The sequence below is a fragment of the Danio rerio genome, chromosome 11 (genome assembly GCF_049306965.1).
Source record: "Danio rerio strain Tuebingen ecotype United States chromosome 11, GRCz12tu, whole genome shotgun sequence".
NCBI classification, from domain to species: domain Eukaryota; kingdom Metazoa; phylum Chordata; class Actinopteri; order Cypriniformes; family Danionidae; genus Danio; species Danio rerio.
In genome coordinates this window covers 21,200,030-21,215,068 of record NC_133186.1, presented here as the reverse complement: position 1 = coordinate 21,215,068, position 15,039 = coordinate 21,200,030, and the positions used below count along the sequence as shown (strand labels likewise).

The window sequence follows — 15,039 nt, the reverse complement described above, 5'->3', positions numbered from 1 at the left end:
GGGTTGCGGCTGGAAGGGCATCTGCTGCGTAAAAACTTACTGGATAAGTTGGTGGTTTATTCCGCTGAGGCGACCCCGGATAAATAAAGGGACTAAGCCGACAATAAAAGGAAGGAAGGAAGTTTTAACCCTTTGACGCGTACAATAACAACGATATGATTCGGAAATTGATTTTAATAGGCTTAACTTTTTATTTTCATTTTTCTAATGTTTGTTATGTATTCTATCATTTGAGGTTATTTTCCTCCTTATACTTGTAACATATCTCGTATTTTTATATCCCAATGTTAACAGGTATAGTTTAACCACTTGCTTCTCTGACACACGTCTCTAACAATATATATTAAATGCCCATGTGGGACCACATCTAATATTTTATCTAATTATATCTAGATATCTGTCACCTCACAGCAAGAAGGTTGCTGGTTCGAGCCTTGGCTCAGTTCACGTTTCTGTGTGGAGTTTGCATGTTCTCCCTGCTTTCGCGTGGGTTTCGTCTGGGTGCTCTGTAAATTGTCCATAGTGTATGAGTGTAAATGTGTGTGTGTGGATGTTTACCAGAGATGGGATGCGACTGAAAGAGCATCCACTGCAGAAAACTTGCTGAATAAGTTGGCGGTTCATTCCGCTGTAGTGACCCCGGATTAATAAAGGGACTAAGCCGACAAGAAAATAAAATAATAATATATGGCCCACGTGGGCCATATATTATTATTTATGATAATACTTTACATTTAAGTACAGCAGTTTTCTTTTAACTTTTTAAGAACAGTGCCATTTTAATTAACTTTTAACATCACATTTTAATTTAAACGTTGACATTTTCTTTATCTTTTTTTACCTGTATGTGTTATTGTTCAAACTATTTATTATAGTGGCTGAAGTGGCTGACAATAATAAATATTCATAATATTAAGAATTAATCTGCCACGTTTGTGAATTGTACAGAGCTGTAGCAAATTAATTGAGCCTACTATGTATTTCAATACCAGTCATTATGGTGATACTTGAAGAGACAATTTTTTTCTGAGGTGGTACTTGGTGAAAAAAGTTTGAGAATCACTGCTCTGTACAATAGCATGCCACTATACACGGGAGACTTGGCTGACAGCTTTTTCTAGCAAAGTGTGATGTTAGCAATTTGCTAAGCATGATTAGCTCAAAATCCCAGAATAAACATAGCGTGACCAAGCCCCTGACATGTCTTGCTTTGAAATTTCTATAGCACCCATATAAGTTTAACAGAGGCCAGCTAATAAAATGTTGTGCAGGTAAACCTCATTCCTCTGAACCTTAAAAAGTGTGGGTTGCCGGTTCGATCACAGCTCGGAGTGGATTGGGTGGTGTAGTACTCGCAGGATTACGTTGGTGCCGTGACCCGGATGGTAGTGAGATTTAGGGGGAGGAATGCAACAGAAGCCAGCTGGTAGAGTGCTGTGCAGGTAAACCTCATTTCTCTGAACCCGAAAAGGTGCTCTAGCATCAAACACTAGAGGCCATGGTCTTTAGCGTCCTTGTTAGAGCAACCAACTCCCATGCAGAGTTGCCAGTTCAATACCAGCTCAGAGTGCGTTAAGTGGTGTAGGTCCGGCGGAGTTACATAAGCTTCTCTTATCAGTTTTACTGGTTATGAGAAAATTGAGTTACTGGTTATTGGTAATTGAGGCAATAACAAACCTATTAGTGACATGACTGACCAATAAGAAAGAAGTATTCCAAATTGTCATGTAATTTTACACTTTTCAATCTTTCAACTTTTACAATCCTAAAATAATGCCGAGTTCAGACTGCATGATATTAGCCCAGATTTTGACTCGCCGACAGGTTTTGAGAAATCGCAGACAATTGCCTGAAATCACAAGCAAATCGGTGCTCATTCAAACGCTTAACACTCACACAGTGTGAACTACTAAAGACGTGATCTGAGAGAATTGCGGATGAGTCGCAGACACCTGTCAGATATTTGGCATGCTAAATATCTGGAGCTGTAGGTGATTCAAATCATGTCATGTGAAATGTGTTCTGATTGAAAACAACATCGGCTATCACTTACAGCCAATGATAGAGCAGCATCCACTAGTATGGATATCTGCAGTCAGCGGGAGGTTGGGGGAGAAGTAGTCTATTTGGACCCAAGAAATGGAGGAAAAACTAGTGGAAATATGACAGGAGCAGCCGTGTGTGTTTGACGTCTCTTCTGAGCAATATCACAACAAGTTCCCTTCAAAGCCAGGTAAGCAAAATGAGTACATCTCACTAAAGGCTTCTTTCTCATTATGTAGTTAATAACAAATGATATACTATGTGACTTTGCATTGTTTCCATGTCACTTCTTCTTTAGTTTGTGGACAAAGTTGTCAGCGATTCTTTCTGTTTTAAAGTCATGCAATGTGAAACCCCTTGTTGCCGATGCATTTTGCAGCAGAGGTCTTGCAGTAGAGGTCCGACCAGTCTTCTGCAGCGCAGGAATAAATTTCTAAATAAAGCACGGGAGCGGTCAGTAACTAGTTTCATTTTGGACGGGAGCGGGTTGTCTAACAATATTGACTACCGACTATCGAGCAAGAACAACACCCCCCCCATCCCCCCCCCAACACACACACACACACACACACACACACCTCCTCCCCCTACAACCCTCCGCTCGTGAGCGGGAATGGGCTCAGCAGGCAGAAAATGGCAGTTCGGGCAGGGGGATAACGAAAACTAAACATAAGCAGGAATGGTCGGGTTTCTGTTCTAAAACCTGGCAGGAGCTGGATTCAAAATTTTGTCCCGTGCAGATCTTTATCTTGCAGTGTGAACACAGAAGCGACAAAACGGTTCCCCAGATATTCATCTGTGACGCGACTATTTTGAAAAATCGTGCAGTCTGAACTTATCAAAAGGAGTATGGATGGAATTCAAATGTATTGAATCCAGCATTTGTCATTATCACATGAGCTAACTCCAACAGTTCCATTGCTTCACTCCCATTCATAAATTCTCTCATGTTGCCTTATGGGAAATTAAAGGGTCCATTGGATGTGCACTTCAGAAATCAGACACGCCTGGCCTACTGTAGCCAATCAAGCTCATACTAGGTTGAAGAAAGTTGGAGCTAAAATCTGCAGCACACTGGCTCCCTAGGACTGAATTTGGACACCACTGCTGAAACTGTGAATTTGGAAATACTAATAGGCTCACATACTATATTTGGGAAGAATATAATTTTGGAAGAACTGGTTATAATTATCTAGTTTTTGACACAATGCATTTTGGGATTGCCTTTCCTAAGGAGTTTACAATACTGCTTAATGAGGTGTTCTGAAACGGCGTTGACTACTGAGGCAAACTGCAGACCTAATACAGTACGACTGGCTTCTAGCAACCAACAAGACAGCTCTTTATGTTTTGGAACAGAGCGATTGTTTCCACTTGACATTGTATCTCCAGTACTATATACAGTATAAAGGATAGCAGTGGCATATTTGAACTGTGCAGCACTTGTAATGTCAGAGTATTCTCTCTCTGTAACATAAACTGTCTCCTACCTCTTTGAGATGGCCCTTTCCAAATGGGCTGGTATATCTGTCTCCACTCAGCTCTACGCTCACAAACAGTCAAATGTCTGTGCTATTCACTCCATCGCACAGGCTGATAGTACTAACATCCAGGGAATGTGCTTTTACAACAACAGTCTCCCACTTACCTAATGGCGAAGCAAGAAAAGTGAGTTGTGCAACGTCTCTCATTCTCCATATGTCTTCTTATTTCACTCATCCCTTTCTCCTCAGTCTTCCTCCCACCACAACCGCTCTATAACCAGAAGAGATAGTTGTAGAAGATGAAACAGAACATGCAGGTGTTCAGAGGAATAAACAAGATTTACATTAGCCATGTTTGCATATGTATTCTGTATTTTTCAGCAAATTTTGCAGTAAATCAGTAGGCCTCACAGCAAGAAGGTCACTGGTTTGAACTCCGGCTGGGTCAGTTGGCATTTGTGTGTGAAGTTTGCATGTTCTCCCCATTTTCACGTGGGTTTCCTCCAGGTGCTCCAGATTCCCCCACAGTCCAAAGACATGCGCTATAGGTGAATTGAATAAGCTAGATTAATTGAATAGCAGGTTCATTTTTAAGCACACTTTTACATGTAATACATATTCATTAATTTCTTAGCTAATACACATGCACAATCAAAAAAATGCTGAGTTACTTTAACCCAATTTTAGGTCAAATAAACTTGGGTTGAAATTTGAAGTTAAAATAATTGTTAAAATTTAACTCATCTGGCTGGGTTTGTCTGTATTGGACCCAAATGTAGATTTAAACATTCCAGCATTTCTTAAGGGTCACATGCATGTAATGTACAGGTTAAAGTGAGAGTGTGTTAATGCATATTAAACTGAACTGAAATAAATTAATTTATTTCCTTCAAATTAGCTTTGTCTTTACTGAATTAGCACTGTGCTTTGTCTGACAGATTGCACTATTAGGGTAGAGCGGCGCCTAAAGTAACACTTTTTGGTTTTGGCCAAATAATGCACACAGTAATGGGGTTAGACAATGCATATTTTTTTACCAACAACACACAAGCTTCTCCTACAAATGAGCACTTGTTTTATGATCGCCAGACCAATGGTTTCTGTGCAGTACTGCCAAAAGTGCCTGGAGTAAAAATTTTACTATTTACCCCACATGCAGGGCCGGGTTGTTACAGACAGATTGTTAGTTGTAACATATGATTATGAAGTCAGATTTCACACAATTAAAATTTAGTTTACTTTAAATAGAATATTTTCCCTGTCATTAATTTTGTTTTCGGCTTAGTCTCTTATTAAACAGGGTATTTAACCACACCGTAATGAACTACACAGTGGATGTCCTTCCAGCTGCAACCAAACACAAGGAAACACCCATACACACTTGCGTTTACACACATACACTAAGGTACAGTTAGCTAATTCAATTCTATAGTGCATGTCTTTGGACTGTGGGGGAAACCAGGCCACTTAAAGGAAACCCACGCAAATGTGGAGAACATGCAAACTCGACACAGAAACGCCAAGACCCAGCCGAGGCTCGAACTGGCGACCTTCTTGCTGTGAGGTGATCGTGCTACTCATTGTGCCACAGTGATGCCTATTTTCGTTGTACTTAACTCAATGTTTTATTCTTCCTAGCACAGCATTCAATCCATTATTATACAATGCATTTATTTGCATTATTAGCAATAAAATTGATATTTTCTAAAAAAAAAAAAAAAAAAAAAAATTTGTATAAAAGTTCTCAATGTTTCACTCAAAATTCAAAAATGAACCAAACAGCGTGTGGCTTATTTGTAACAACATCCTGTTCCAACCAACCCGCGGTGTTGTGTTTTCCTCAAAACTGGCTAACAGTCACTGTCGCCACAGTGGAATGAACCGCCAACTTATCCAGCATATGTTTTATGCATCGGATGCCCTTCCAGCTGCAGCCCAGCACTAGGAGACATCCATACACACTCATTTTTATACATACACTACGGACTATTTAGATTACCCAATTCACCTATACCACGTTTTTGGACTTGTGGGGAAAACCAGAGCACCCAGAGGGAACCCACGCGAACACAGGGAGAACATGCAGAAATGCCAACTGACCCAGCCAGGGCTTGAACCAGCGACCTTCTTGCTGTGAGGCAATTGTGCTACCCACTGCGCCACCGTGCTGCTCCCATAATTTTTTTTCAAGTAAAAAAACATCCAGTATAATAAAAAATAAATGTATTCTAAAAAAAGGTTGCTCCTGCATTTCTCATCCAAGTTTCACCAAACCTTTTCAATAATTAGCTGGCAGACGTCTGCTGACAATGTGGTGAAAACCTCAGAACCAGGCTTTGGTTAACCCTGAGCAAATACCTTAAAACTACTGGTTACATTTTACCCTGCATTACTTATACACTCCCTATGTCTTTCTTTTCTTTTTCATTCCTTTAAAACCTGTTTTAACACATTTTAATCTGTTTTTAATCATCTTCATTCTTTGCTGTATTTCATGTTTCTTTTATTCTTGTTTATGTAAAGCACTTTGAATAACCATTGTGTATTAAATGTGCTATTTAAATAAACTTGCCTTACCTAAACTGAACCAACAGTGAATCAACAGTGTCATTTGATAAAAGACTGCAAATATAAGCTGGTAATTTACCAAACAATGCCTTGGCAATAAACAGCAACATATGCACTGCATCAACTGGCTCTTCTATTCCAATGTCTGTGTCGGGTATATAAAAAAAAGTCTGACATTACTCATTGTCTTGACTCAGGTTGGCAAAGAAGGAAATGCGAAAAGCAGACAAACTTGAGAGCCTATTCTGAACTTTACGGGCATCTGTCGTATAATTTGTTCTTTTGTGATGTTTAAAGTGGTTTGTGGTGCACTACAACAGTCTGGAAGACGATCCTCCAGGCTATGCACACGCTTTGGGATCATTTTGAGACAATCATCATGACACCTACCCTTTTACTAAACCTCAAGCACAAGCTCACACATGGATCGCTACACAAAACAGACATTCCGGCTGATTATCTCCATAAATGCAATAACTCAATGACTTGTTAGTGCTTATTGTGAGCTGTTAGGTTAGTGTGTTTAAAATAAAAGCATTCTTGGCTGCATTCAAAGAGATTTTATACAAAATTAGACCCCACGTGTGTACAAGAGATTAACCACTAATGCATATGAACAATTTTTTCTTGCATTTTATAATTTTATTCAGACACTCAGTTATTAGTGTCTGTCGTTGTTTTTGTACACCATATGGTATGAAGCTTTTTGTCTCAATTTCTATTCTGCAGCAATCTCTCAATTAAAACATTATAATTCCTACTGTTTTAGTAAAATGCCACATAAAAAAGTATTTATGAAATAATGCAAAGTGTTTAGAAATACTTGACTGCTAATATATTAAAATAAAACTAAGAACATAGATTTTTATATCTTTTTTAACAATACAAAATGCAAAAACAATAACTGTGATCAAACCTTTAATTTTCTTTAACACTCCCCTGTCTGTCATTGGTCAAACAAACGGATAGCCATGCCCCAAACACAAGCAATTGGATAAGCCAATGTTATCATTGTCAGGCTATCAATAAAACAAAACAAATCAGGCTAAACAATTCTTTGATGCTGAGAAATCAGTTTTCAGATGGTCTCAGCATATTAAACTGGGAAAATATTTTAACAAACTGAGCAAAACATTGCAAACAAAGCTGGCAGTACAGTAATTCACGTCAGATTTTTACGCTTGAAAAAATGTGTGATTTATGCCCAAATAATACCTCTTCTCAAGCCGCTCCACGTCTTCCCAGAACTCCTCCCTTCACATCCCTTTCCTTTGCCATCTTCCTCTTTTCTGCTTGCTGGTCAGATCCAAACAGACGTCACTGCGCTCAAACACATCCACGCACATGGGAGGACAACGTCACTGGGCTTCTCGGCATCTGGGAAACGACGCAGCTTGAGAGTTCTTACAAGGCATGTCTATAACTCTGAGGGAACAACATGGATTTTACAATAATCTGTGCAGCATCAGCCTAAATTAATGTTTGTTCAGTAGATGTCATTTATGGTAGCTATGTACTTGTTGGTTAGGCAATGATAACACTGAACAGAACAGCAAAAACAAAACATGTAGCAACATAAAGTATAAGTAATTATTCTTTTAAAAAATGGGGGGAAAGATCTAAAAACTTAAATCGCAGTATTATATATGTTATATTATTGCATCTTTTCTATCACAGAACAGTAGTTCAAATGAAATTTTAAACACCTGAACACACACTTTCAGTGTTAAAAACTGAAAATAAATTAAATTAAAAGTAAAGATTAAATTCTGCTAACAATAAAGCTGTCAAATTGCTTAGACAGATCATCCTAAACATTTAACTTAAAGTTGAAATACAATGAAAATCTTAATACATAGGCATAGCTGAATAATATCAGTTGAGTACATGGAAATGACCATGAGCCTTAAACACCAGAGTGTCCTCATTCTCATGTAAATCCTGTGAGTGTAAAATTCTATAGAAAATCAGGACAGTTGCAACACTGACTGTTATGATGCACACATCATCATTAATATTTATGCCCCACGATCCATTTGATCGGTCATAATGTTTCCTAATGAAATTACAACAGTTTTATTTTCCCCCTTATAATCTAAGCTTGTATGCATACTTTGCATGTGGGACTCTTATTTTGAAAATCTACTAGCATAGACATACAGTATGCTCACAGAGATCTTATCACAGCTTGCCCAGAATACTAAATATGGGAAAGGTGAATAATAGAAAAAAAATCAGTGCCCTCTGCCACTTTAGCTCTCGAAAGAGAAATTAAATTGAACATTGTTCCAGCATACATGGTCTTTATCAGGTCACACAGGAAATACAAGATATAGTGATACTCATCCCGAGACTCCTAGAGATTTTGCAGTGCCACTGATGCAATCAAAGACCTGTGAAGAGAAGTTTTTTTCCTTGCCGCTGTCACCACTGGCTTGTATGGTTTGGGACTTGTAGAGCTGCACATCGATGGATTGCTCTGCAGTGTTTGGACTTTAAGCAGTGAATATTAAACCACACTGAACTGAACAGAACTGACATTTTTAAATCACTATAATCTTCTATGTGAAGCGGCTTTGACAAAATCCACATTATAACAGCGCTATACAAATACAGATAAATTAAATTGACTTTTGAATGTGGCATGGTTGTTGGTGCCAGATGGGCTGGTCTGAGTATTTTAGAAACTGCTTATTTACTGGGATTTTATCACACAACCACCTCTAGGGTTTACAAAGAATGGTCTGAAAAAGAGAAAATATCCAGTGAGCGGCAGTTCTGTGGGCACAAATGCCTTGTTGGGGTCAGAGGAGAATGGCCAGACTGGTTTGAGCTAATAGAAAGGCAACAGTAACTCAAATAAACACTCAATACAACTGAGGTATGCAGAAGAGCATCTCTGAACACAACGAAATTTGAGGCGGATGGGCTTTAGCAGCAGAAGACCACACCGGGTGACACTCCTGTCAGCTAAGAACAGGAAACTGAGGCTACAACTCACACAAGCTCATCACAAAATGGGACAATAGAAGAGTGGAAAAATGTTGCCTGGTCTGATGAGTCTCGATTTTTGCTGCAACATTTAAATGGTAGGGTCAGAATTTGGTGTCAACAACATGAAAGCATGGATCCATCCTGTCGTATTTCAACGGTTCAGGCTGCTGGTGGTGGTGTAATGGTGTGGCGGATATTTCCTTGAAACATTTTAGGTCAATTATTACCAATTAAGCATTGTGTCAATGCCATAGCCTACCTTGTTGCTGACCATGTCCACCTATGGGATGTGGTGGAACGGGAGATTCGCATACATGTACTTCACATTGCATGAGTGTGAATGTATGTGAGAGACAGAGCACTTACTTGAAAAGCTGCAGAGCATCCAACCAGGCTCATTAATATTAATGACTGTTCTAAATACGGTCAAACCAAGCTTTTCATAATAATTTCTGTAGTTGTAAATGAGCAATTAAATAACATGTCTGGGGAATTTTTGAACATGCCTAAGCCCCACGCAGATATCAGAGAACAATTTAACATACAATATTGAAGCAATGGCACCTTTAAAACATTTTTGTCATCATTGGAACAAAGAAAGCTACATCAATGTCAGATTGACAACTCTTTGAACTTGACTATTTACCCAGTTTATGGATTTCAAAAGCAAATCTAATTTGTAACCAATATGGGACAACCGTATCAGTGTCTGAAGTCACAGTCATTAAAACTAAATGCCACAACTATCCCTGTCCTCCTCTACAGTGCTTCAGTCCACAGTTGTTGGCTCTATTCCTGAAATCAAAGTTGGTCTCCTCTGAAATACTTTTGTGTATTTTGGCCAAGGTTCATGTGTGTTAGCAAATGTGTAAGGCTTCTATTTTTTGCATTCTCAGCAGGCACACTGAACGAAATCTGTGTGTCCCAAGAGGCGCAAGCAGTGGCCTTTGTTCTATACAAGGCAGCTGAGCATGCTCAGTTTTTCCCACAAAACTGGGCCAACGTCGTCCCGTCTCTTCCTACGTCAGAAGTATGTCGCCCTGTCACTTCCTCCTGTCAACCCAGCCTATTATTGTTCAGGACATCCTGTGAACACCTCCATACCTAGCATCACTTCCTACCTCTTAGATGGTTTAACAACGTGTCTAAAAGCCATGAGTGGGATATGACAGTGCCATCAACGTGTAGGTGACCCCACCCCACTTTCATTGTGCAGGCGTTCCTACACGCCTCTCCCCGCGGTCCAGCATTGTAATTTCGGAGATGTAGTCATCCTAAGAGGATGCAACCTCCTCCCTACTAGTACTCCTTACTGTAACAGCTGAAACACAAACCAGATTCATTAGCTGAAACATATAGAGATGAATTTGTGGAAGGAAGTCCAGGCAGACGAGAAGAAGAGAAAGATCCGAGAGCAAGAGACAAGAAGCCTTGCCAAATATCCCGAAGTGGGAAAGGGGAGAAGCTGACCGAGTTTGATGGTGTTGAAGAAGAAAGTGGATGATTAGATCAAGGCATGGAGCACGTAAATGGTGTGGGTGTTCTGGAAGATATTTCCGGGTACACTTTCCAAATGTCATCTTCACCTTTAAAGCCTCTGAAGAAAAGAAAAATTAAGCTGCTTAATAATACCTTTTTGAATCCAGACATTCAGTTGTTTGCAGTTGTAGATCTACAAAAAGAAGTTTTTTAAAAGAATAGTTCAGCCAAAAATTGAAATTACCAGATTATTTATTTTCCCTCATGTGGTTTCAAACTGGGCGATGCGGTGGGTAACACGTTCACCTCACAGCAAGAAGGTCGCTGGTTCGAGCCTCGGCTGGACCAGTTGGTATTTCTGTGGGGAGTTTGCATGTTCTCCTCGTGTTCGTGTAGGTTTGCTCCGGGTGCTCAGGTTTCCCCACAAGTCCAAAGATATGTGGTACAGGTGAATTGGGTATGCTAAAATTGACCGTAGTGTGTGTGTGTGTGAATGAGTGTGTATTGGTGTTTCCCAGTGATGGGTTGCAGCTAGAAGGTCATCCAATGCATAAAACATATGCTGGAAAAGTATGGTATATAAGTGTTTCATTTCGCTGTGGCGAATTAATGAATGGTTTCAAAGCTTTATGAGTCTCTCTCTCTGTTAAACACAAGACGAGATATTTTGAAGAATACTGGTTGCTGGTTGACTTCCATAGTATGAAATAAATACTATAGCTGTGTCTCACTTTAGAGGCTGCATCCTCTGCAGGCTGCATTCAAAGGTCGCTGCATCAGGCTTCTTTAAATGCATCCTCCAATTGAGTCATTCATTTCCCAGGAATGAATGATGAAATATACAACCAGTGGATCCTTTGTGGCCTCAAACATCCAAATATTAGTTGCGCACTGACAATGGAAGGTTTTTAAAAGCAAACTCTAGATTTAATGTATGAATTTAGTATGAGATGTCTTACTAAAAAGTGATTTTATAGACAGTTTACATGCGTGTGTGTGTACATGATTCAAAGGAAATATATTTCCAGCTTTTGTGAACCTCGTTTTGTCTTCAAATCGCTTAAAATGGAGTCCCACAAGGTTCAACTCTGGCAACTCTCCTGTTCCACCTTTGTATGCTCCCACTGAGCCAAATAATGAGAAAGAACCAAATCTCCTACCACACCTGTGCTGATGACACTCAGATCTACTTAGCCGTACTGCCTAACTACAGCCGCATTGAAACCCTCTGCCAATGCATTTATTGAAAAAATGTGGCAAAACGTTTTTTAGTCAAGGAGAAAACTGAAGTCATTGCATTTGGGAACAAAGATGAAGTTCTCAAGGTACTGTAAATGCATACCTTGGCTCTCAGGGTCAAAGAACAAAAATATGGTAAAGAATCTTGGTCTAATTCTGGAGTCAGATCTGAGTTTTAGTAGTCATGTCTAGGCAGTTAGTAAATCATCATACTATCATCTCAAAAACATTGGCAGAATTAGATGCTCTGTTTCCAGGGAGGACTTGTTCATGCTTTTATCACCAGCAGGATGGATTACAGAAATGGACTCCTAAGGGCCTCCTCAAAAAGACAGTGAGACAGTCGCACCTCATCCAGAATGCTGCTGCCAGGATTCTGACCAGAACCAGAAAATCAGAAACCATCACACCTGTCCTCAGGCCTTAACTGGCTCCCATTTACATTCAGAATAGATTTTGAAGTACTTGTTTACAAATCACTAAATGGACCTCAATACATTACAGACATGCTCACTAAATACAAACCTAGCAAGTCCCTCAGATCATTAGGATCAAAGAAACTAGAAATTCCAGGGCTACTTTGCCTCCCGCTGTTGGAATCAGCTACCAGAAATTTTCAAAAGTGCTCCAACATTAGACAAATTCAAATCTAGACTTAAACACATCTGTCATACAAATTTTATTACCTCTTGTTAATCAGCTGTTTCGGTCACTAGGTGATGGAATCTGTCCTTTGTAGGCTAGATCTTCTCATTTCAAAATGCTCGGTTCGGCATGTGTGGACTTTGAAGGACTCATCTTTGAAGTCTGCATTCTTCAGATGATGCAGCCTCTGAAATGACACAACAACTAATGTAACTCAATGGGTGTCAGCAGCAAACATTTTTCCAAATATGTTCATTTGTGTTTAAAAAAAAAAAAAAAAAAAAAAAGTTTGGAACAAGTGAAGGGTGAATAAATGACAGTTTTCATTTACGGGAGAACGATCCCTTTAAGGTCTTTTATTATTATTATTATTATTATTATTATTATTATTTATGTTACGAAGGTTAAGTCTACAAATTATCATAATTACAAGGCCATATAAACAAATGTATCCACATAAAATGTACTTATGTAAGTTACTGTACATTTTCGTTTTAAAGGAGTATAGAAGAGAATTTACATGGATGAATTATTTTTTTGTTGTCAATGTGTGAACAACTAGAAACATGTTTTAAAACCTTTATAGGTTATTTCTGAAAGCATGTAGACTGAGCAATATCACACTAGTAACTTAGCAGTGTGATGTGGCTGTAACATTGTGTAACGCACTGCTACAAGTGTGATATTGCGTTTGTACAACAGTCCAACATCATAATGTGTATAAGAAAAGAAAATCAAACATGGAGAGTCTCAAAAAATTGTTGAAAGAGGAACTACTTTCTTCCGCCATTCACATTGGCAGCTGACGTCGGAGCAGAAACCTTTGCTCATTCACAAACGTAATTTTAGAGCTAGTATTTGATTGATTATCCCGCGCAATATATAAAGTAATACCAAAACAGGTGATTCTGCCCACATTTTAAGATTATAACGCTGAATGGCATGAAATGCCATGAATCTACAGAGATATCTCTCCTAGTAACTTATTTATCTGTTGCAATCAGGAGATCCCAATATTATTAGGGTATAAATACAGCACTACAACATATAAAAGAGATCGACTTGGAAAGACTTTTACCTGTTTAATGATGATTTGATTTTGTTTTCTCTAAGGGCTTATTATGCAGTCTCTGTCGCCATCTTGTGGATGAATATTATCAACCTTCTTTGTTTAAAGACAGGCTAACGGCCGCCGACACACACATCAGAAACTATAAATATTTTAAAAGCACCATCCTTATAAATAAACTGCATAGTTGCAATCTAAACAACTAAATTCTCGACTAAAAAAGCCTCAAAAGTGCGTTATGTTGTCCAAGAGCAAGAGTAGTTTTCAAACTGTAGAGTGTTTTCTGCTTGTCGATCGTGTGGGCCGAGTAATAAACAAGGGCGAAAAAGCTGGATGTGTGCTGTAACTGTTGGCGCCAGGTATCAGCCAATCAGATTTAAGCAACCAAATGTTCAGGATTAAGCTGAGGGAGCAGTTCTGTACAGCACTGTAAATGGCAAATGCAAAGATTATGTATTAGCCTTTACAGTCCTTTGTATTAGCTGGGGAATACTATGAAAGTGTATGGCAAAGTATGAATATTATTGAAAACATTTTAAGGGACATTTCATCAAAATTTAAAAATATGTTTATGTATGCTTATTTCATAAATCTTAGTTTAATTAAAACCTATGATTGGTGCAATTTTAAACATTGCATCATATTATGTAGTATTTTGTACATATCCCACAATTTTTTTTCTAAGTTATATTGTCAATGAATAAGAACATGAGTTAAACAAAAGGACATACAATCATATAACAACTTCAATGATCAATTATAAGTAAAAATATATTTCCTCGTGGAGAAAATAAATGGACTTTTTACTTCCGGAATCCAACTGTTGTGTTCTATAGTAGTCAGTTTTGAACGATAGCCTTAACCTCCTACATATTGCCTCACAGCTCAGTAAATTAATTTGATAAGTTGTTGGTGAGGGACATGGATAATGTCCCTGAAAGTGAGAATTCAGTTGACAGCTGACTTGAGTTCAATATCTGCATTAGACATCTTATCTAACTTACAGTTTCCAGATATGGTTTTTGTTCCTCCCTGCCAAGACATATTGGTCTGTTCTGCTCCTAATTTTTCTGCTTATCACTTGTTCTGGGTCCAAACAGACTGTCACTGTTTCACCGTGACTGATTATTCAACATTAAGGAGACCCATCAGATGACCCCAACAGTCAGGGTAGTGTTAAATTGAACCATCTGCCTGTCTGATGAACCTAGCATCCATCTTGAGGATTCAGAGGGTAAACAAACAGATGATCCAGCCGATGCAAGATTACATTTTTGGTTTTTAGTTTTTAATTTTAAAAAGATTTAAAATATTGCTGAATAATATGTTTGTAATAACACATCAGTCTAACTTATATATGCCTACACTGTATTTTTCTGGTTTTCTTCTGTGGGAACTTCTAACTATATCTTGAATTTTTATTGTTTTAAAGTACATTTAACCTCTCTTTGAGAGTTTTACTTAATGTGTCTTTGAATTAAAGAGATAGTTCACCTTACAATATACTCACTATATATG

General features: G+C 38.5%; 1 long non-coding RNA gene across 1 annotated transcript; it reads right to left on the bottom strand.

Annotated features, from left to right (window-relative positions):
* Positions 1-839: 839 nt before the first annotated feature.
* LOC141376596 (uncharacterized) lies at positions 840-7,646 on the bottom strand. The gene is made up of 3 exons (XR_012387142.1): positions 7,311-7,646; positions 3,939-4,069; positions 840-3,798 (listed from the first exon to the last, which is right to left on the bottom strand). It is a non-coding gene; the product is annotated as an uncharacterized lncRNA (long non-coding RNA).
* Between the last annotated feature and the right edge of the window lie 7,393 nt (positions 7,647-15,039).